Genomic DNA, 7,349 nt, shown 5'->3' on the forward strand with positions numbered 1-7,349 from the left:
TTTGCCCGTCTGAACTGGGTAACACCAAGTCTACCTGGCATCCTTTTGAAGAAAGTAGGTTTGCTGGAGATGTAAACAACAGGCCGTTCTGAAACAAACATGGCCATTAGCACCTGCCTGGGCCATTTCAGGAGAAAGTTGATCATTCAAGGCCTAGCTGCATGAATACTGTATGTTCGAATTCTGCACATGGCAAATTGCAGAATCTGGCTAGGTTGAAACTAGGCTTCCACATTGAATATTTTCTGAGCATGGAGAAAAACATCAATACTTCTGTAACAATTCCAGAGACTAGGTCATCTGACCACAAGCTCAGTTTAAAAGAAAACATTTACCCTGTTTCTGAAGTCATGAAAATAACTGAATATGACAAATTATCTTTAATCAGTGGTAATAGAAAACTGGAATGGTTAATGTGATTTATTCGCTTAAGCACCCCCTGCACAAACACACACAGACATTAAGGGTGGTGTGGGAGTGAGGAATCATGAAAAATGGGTAAAAACAAAAAATCAGGCATCATTCTGGACCACAGGATTTGATTTTATTTTCCCAGAAGTTTTCAATTTTCTGTAGTACTTTGGTATGGCAATAATGCTTTTGTGTAAAAAGCAATGCTGTGAATGCTAAGAATTCAACCCTTCATTTTCACAGGTGTTTATTCCTCTTCAATAGGAAATTTGCAGAAAAAAAAATGTAAGAGATTATTGTAGACTTTCTAGTACCTTCACACACAATTATGGAAAGATTTCCAGAGGGTCCCTTTGCAGGCTAGTTGGTCCTCCTGTGCATGGGCCACAAACAAAGACAAAGGCACATATACGGTACCTCAGTGATCGACACTGCTGCCTCACAGCACCAAGAACCTGGGTTTGATTCCAGGCTTGGGTAACTGCGCTGAGTGCGCACATTCTCAGTGTCTGTGTAGGTTTCCACTGGGTGCTCCAATTTCCTCCCACAGTCCAAAGATGTATACATTAGGTGGATTGGCCAGGGTAAACGCATGGTTACTAGGAAAAAGTGAGGACTGCAGATGGAGAACAGAGTAGAGAGTGCAGTGCTGGAAAAAGCACAAGTCAGACAGCATCGACATTCCGGGCATAAGCCTTTCATCAGGAATTACTGAAGGGCTTATGCCCGAAACATTGGTTCACCTGCTCCTCGGATGCTGCCTAACCTGCTGTGCTTTTCCAGCACCACACTCTCGACACTAAATGCATGGTTACGGGAAGAGTGTGGGCATCTAGACCTGGGAGGAATGTTCTTTGGACAGTTAATGTAGACTTGGGCTGAAAAGCCTATTTCTACACTAAGGGGACTCTATGAATGTGTGAACACCATGTTCACGTGGTCAGGAGCCTATCAGAACTTTATTGGCAAGCAGAACTCACTGGTTCTATGATTTCTACTTCAGATCTTACTCTTTCAGGAACAAGCAACGAGAGCACAATGTGGTCCAGTGAACAGGATGTTTGAAAATTGCCACCATCTCTTAGAACTGCTTTAAATCAAGGAGGCTGTACAATTTTGAATCCATAAAAACAAATAGTGTTTACAGCAGAACCTTAGAAGTCTAATTGTGCAAAAGTTACTACACAAGACTTCTGGAGTTGGGATAATATATTGCAATGGATAGAGAATTGATTAACATAGTCAGAGATGTAAAGCACGAAAACAGACCCTTCAGTCCAACTCATCCATGCCAACAGATATCCCAACCAAATCTAGTCCCATCTGTCAGCACCTGGCCCATATGCCTCCAAACCCTTCCTATTCATATATCTATTCAGATTCCTTTTAAATGTTGCAATTGTACTCGCCTCCACCACTTCCTCTGGCAGCCCAGTCTATTTATTCCAAGTTTGCAGGCACTAATTGGTGCAGTATCCCAAGATCACTACTATATACAATTTACATTGATGCCTGCACTTCAATACTCTGTTTCTTTGTCTAAGTTTGTCAATGGTATCAAGCAAGATTGGATTGCAAATGGTGAGGAGGGCTGCGAAGACCCTGCATTCTTTTCACTAAACTAGTAATGCAAAGACCCAGGTAAATCTGAGTACCTTGGTTTGAAATCCACCACAGATGTCCATTCTTAACTGGGAAGAAAACTGCTATCCTTATCTGGTCTTGCCTATATGATTTCAGATCTAGAGCAATACAGAACTGAAACTGGATGGACTACAGTATCAACTAAAGCACTAGAAACAACGGCCTGACGGTCATACTTTTAATCGCACCTTACACATTACATCCCAGACACCAACACCAGAGGTGGTGTCACTGAGGTACTTTAGTCCAGGGAGTAGCCCTTAACATTGGCTTCAGATCCCATGAAGTCTCACAGCATCTAGTTAAACATGAACAAGGAAACCTCCTGATGACAATGCATTTTCTTATCTCCTGATGGACAGATAATGTGGAGCAACATTGTGCTCTTGTCACCTTTCATGCTACCTCAATGTTCTCCGGTGTGTGGGATTTCAATGTCCATTGCTAAGACGGGCTTAGTACCTGTACTGACCAAGCACAAAAGGGCATAGATATTAGGTTGAATCTGCAGCAGGTAGTGATGGAACCAAGAAGCAGGAAAAATGTAATTGACTACATGTTCAATGAACTGCCTTACATAAATGCAACCGTCCAAGACAGAATGGCTAAGAGTCACTATCTCCACAAGGATCAGAAAGTCAGGGAACACTCCATGTTTTTTTGATACTAACATCACGTGAAATTCAAACAGATTAGGCAACTCATGACTGGGCATTCATGGGGCCTATCACCAGCAACAAAAAACACCAAACTGTAACCTCATGGCATTGTATCCCACTCTATCAAGCCAGGGGATCGACCCTAATTCAATGAACAGTGCAAGAAAGCATGCCAGAAGACCAGACATACCTTAAAAAAAAGGGTTGTCAGCGTGCTGTCATGCCACAGTGGTAATATACTGATCTTTGACCTAGGAAATCTGGGTTCAATGTCCAACCTGCTATTAAGATGTGTAGTAATACCTCTGAGCAGGTGAAGCCATAAAGAGGCCACTACTTATATGCCAGATAGCAGAAACAAGCAATTCTGCAACCATTGGATCAGATCCAACCTTTGCGGTTACATCACATCAATTAGAGATTGGTGGTGGTTAATTCATTCCAACGATAAATCAAGAAACAGCAGAAACTACTAAAAACTATGGACCCAACAGCTATGGGTCCCAACAACATTTAGGAATAGTTCAAGACTTGCTCCAGAATTTACCACATCCCGGCCAAGCTCTTCCCAGTACAGCTACAACACTGGCATCTACACAGCAATGTGAAATATTGCCCAGCTAGGTCTGATGCACATAAATAATGTGCATGTGCTGGTGTTGGACTGCAGTGGACAAAGGCAGAAATCACATAGCACCAGGTTATAGTCCAACAGTTTTATTTGAAATCACAAGCTTTGAGTGTAGCCCATGAGACGAAGAAGGGAGAGAAAAGTAGAATTTATGGGCTGAAAGATCGAAAAGAAAATCATACAAATGGTGTGATTGGAGTGTCAAACAAGTCTCTGCAGGTTTGCAAGAATATTAGACAGTGTGAGTGAAGTGTCAATAGCTGAAAACAACCAAAGGATGACCAATAATCTGATTAAATGAGGCAGAGTTAATTACAAAAATTTAAAACGGTGGTGCTGAAGACAAACCAAATAGCTGGAATAACACAGAACAAACAGCAGTTGCTGGAAAAGCCCAGCAGGTCTGGCAGCATTTGTGAAGAAAAGCTAGAGGAAGGGTCACTGGACCCAAAATGTTAATTGATTTTTCTTCAGATGCTACCAGACCCACTGAGCACTCCCCCCACCCCCCCAAGCCCTTGCTCCTGATTTACGCCTGCCATTCTTTTGGTTTTTATTTGACAGGAGTAACATGATCGGTATTAGAGTGGCACGTCAAGGGTCTGACCAAAGTAATACGTAATACAGGATTCACTTGTCAAACTGAGCTTACAAACAATATAGTTCAGTCCACAACAGTATCAAGGGAAACAACAGAATTATCGGTGATTGTCTTCCAAATGCTTAAATGAAGAGGCTCACATTACTCCGATCGAGCACTGGAAACACATTCTAATACAGAAGCCAAACTGAACTAGTGTTTTGAATTTTTACTCTAATTGTTATAGTTATTTTAAAATTAACTCAACGCAGATTTGGGAGAAATCTTGAGACAGATTCTAATGTTAACAATAATTTCTGAAGTTTTATTTTCACATAATTAAAAACACTAATTGATACAATCATAAAACCTGTTCCTCTAATCGAGGCATTATCTGTAACCATGGTTAGCTATACCATTTTGAACAGGTTTGTGAAGAATGATGCCAAATTAATTCGACATAGATTTACCTTTTATTGCCATATAAACAGAAGACCTACATTTCTTGACTTCATTTTAAGGTTTTTAAAAAAACATTATTGCAATCCAAGATTGGGAGCAAATGGGATATTAAAAACTACAAATTGCAGATCTAGGGTAATACATCATCTTTGGACGGTTGTCTTAAAAATCCAATTAAATGCTCTACTAAGGTTTTGGTTTCTCTGACAGAGCTTTCATAATACTGTATGAAGTGCAGGACAGTTCTTCCTTGCATCCTTGTCAGAGTGTATCCTTCAACCAACAGATGATTGGTGTATTCGTTGCACCAATGTCACTGTTCTCATTAGAAGCCCCAATAATATTAGTTGGGGAACTGGAGGGTCACCACATCGCAGGTGAGGGGAGAGGTCAAGAAGGAGAATCCTTATGCGAGCCTCAACCAGTGGTTGCTTTTCGGAATGGAAGCTGTCCCAAAAAGATCAGTGCTGGATCCACTGCTGTTCATCATTTAGAAAACATGATTTGGATGAGAATACAGGAGGTATGGTTAGTAAGTTTGCAGATGACATCAACATAGGTAGTGCAATGGAGAGTGAGGGTAATTTCAGAGTAGAATAGGACCTTGATCAGATGGGTCAGTGGACCAAGGATTGGCAAATAGAGTTCAATTTACATGAATGGGAGGTGCTGTGTTTTGTTAAGGCAAACAGTAGGGCCCTGAGGGATGTTGCAGAACAGAGACAGAGGGTGCAGGTGCACACCTCCTACAAAGTAGAGGTACAGGTAGATAGGGTGACAAAGGCAGTGTTTGGCACACCCTCATTAGTCAGTGCATTGAGTATAGGAGTTGGGATGTCATGTTGTAGCTGTGCAGGACATTGACAAGGCCACTTTTGGAATATTGCTTACAATTCTACAGGAAAGATGTTGTTAAACTTGACAGGATTCAGAAAAGATTTACAAGGATGCTGCTGGGATTAGAGAAGTTCAATTATAGGAAGAGGTAGAACAGGCTGGGGCTTTTTTCCCCTGGAACAGAGACTGAGGAGTGACCTTAGAGGTTTAAAAAATCATGAGGGACATAGACAAGGTGAGGGAGTTCAAAACCAGGGGCTTACTTTTAAAGAGAGGAGAAAGATTCAAAACAGACCTGAGGAGCAATTTTTTCACATGGTGGTTTGTATGTGGATGAACTGCCACAGCAGTGGATGCAGGTACAGTTACAACATTTAAAAGATGTTTGGATAAGTACATGAATAGGAAAGGTATATGGATCAAATGCAGGGAAATGGGACAAATTTAGTTTGGGAAGCTTGGTTGGTTTGCTGTATGACTCAAAGCAAAGCAACAGTAGACAGTAGATGAAATAAGTTAGAGTTCAACTTTTCATTCCAGGATGATCCTAGTGAAGTCAGACATCTTGGCAAATAAGTAGAGCCTGATAATACCTGACAATTCAACCAAAACCAATGAACAGCTAACCCATTGGTACATTGAAGTATGCACCCCTTGGATTTTGGAAGTGAAGAGGGAGCTCTATCAAAGAGTTTGCAAGGGGTTTAGAGGACAAAGTGAAGGCAAGAAATTGAACAAATATGTCGCTGCAGAAGTTAGAGACTATTTATTAGAATTCTTTGATATGGCAACAAGCAGCATAAATGGGAAGCAGTGGATGTCATATGCACACTTCCAGAAGGCATTACATGAGTTACCACATTAGGCTACTTAAAAACATAAGAGCCCATGGCTGATATATTAGCAAGAGAAGACTGGCCAATTATTAGAGGACAGAACTGGGAAAAGAAGAGCAGTTTCAGGATGGCACCTTCAGGACAACATCTTGTAATGAGTGGAGTGCCACAGGGATCAGTATATAGGCCGCAGTCATTTACAATGTATGTTAATAACTTGGATGAAGAAAGTAATAGCCAGGTTTTAGGATGGCAAAAATAGGTGGGAAAAAAAGTGCTAAGGATAACAAAGTCTGCCAATATATACTTCGCAGATTGAATTCAATATGAGAAGTCAAGGCTGAAGCGATATCATCACCAGTCACGTATCCAACAGGATCACACTGTCACTTCAAATCACGCACAAAAGGCCACAGATAGCAAGTGGTATTTGGAAATGAATGAAATGCTGGAACACAATGCAGAGGTCTGACTGCTGATCCACCAGTACAGTCCATAGGCACACCAGGAGGCAGAGAGAGTGGGACAGAAAGGAGCTTGGCAAAATGGCCCAAGCATGGTCTGGGTATTAGAATGCATTATCCTCACTCAGGAGGAATGTGATCAGAATATACCCCTGATTTTTAGTCTGGAATATACTGTTACTACGTAGTGGTATCTGTTTTGGAGCAGGAAGCTAAGGTTTCAAGGATCGATCTTTAGCTTCCAACTACTTGCAAACCGACATGCTGTGCCATGTAACATTATCCAAAAGCATAATGTGATGTGATCTAGGTGTACAGGTCCACAGTTCACTGAAAATGGCAGCATAAATGGATAAAGCGATCAAGGCAGCACATAGGATACTTGCCTTCATCAGTCAGGCAAATCATGTTGCAGTTGTATCGGCTACATTTGGAACACTGCATACAATTCAGGTCGCCACGCTACCAGAAGGATATGGAGGTTTTGGAGAGAGTTCAGAAAAGGTTTGCAAGGATTTTGCCTTGTTTGAAAACTATAAACGGAGAGATTGGACGAACTCTGTTTTCACATCAAATTTGGAGGCCAAGGGGCAACCTGAGAGAAGTTTAAATCACAAGAGGCATGGACAGAACGGATCATTAGACATTCCCCTCCCTCCCACCACCACCACCCGAAAGCTGCAGAAGTGGGCATAAATTTGGGCGGCAACATGAGGACTTGAAAGAAAAGGCTGTAGACTGTCAGTAGTTTGCAAAGGGTCTTTACTTGGTTTAAGCAAAAGGCATTCCTGAAGAAGGGCCTGTGCCCGAAACGTCGAATCTCCT

This window comes from Chiloscyllium plagiosum, chromosome 10 (assembly GCF_004010195.1).
Source record: "Chiloscyllium plagiosum isolate BGI_BamShark_2017 chromosome 10, ASM401019v2, whole genome shotgun sequence".
Taxonomy (NCBI): domain Eukaryota; kingdom Metazoa; phylum Chordata; class Chondrichthyes; order Orectolobiformes; family Hemiscylliidae; genus Chiloscyllium; species Chiloscyllium plagiosum.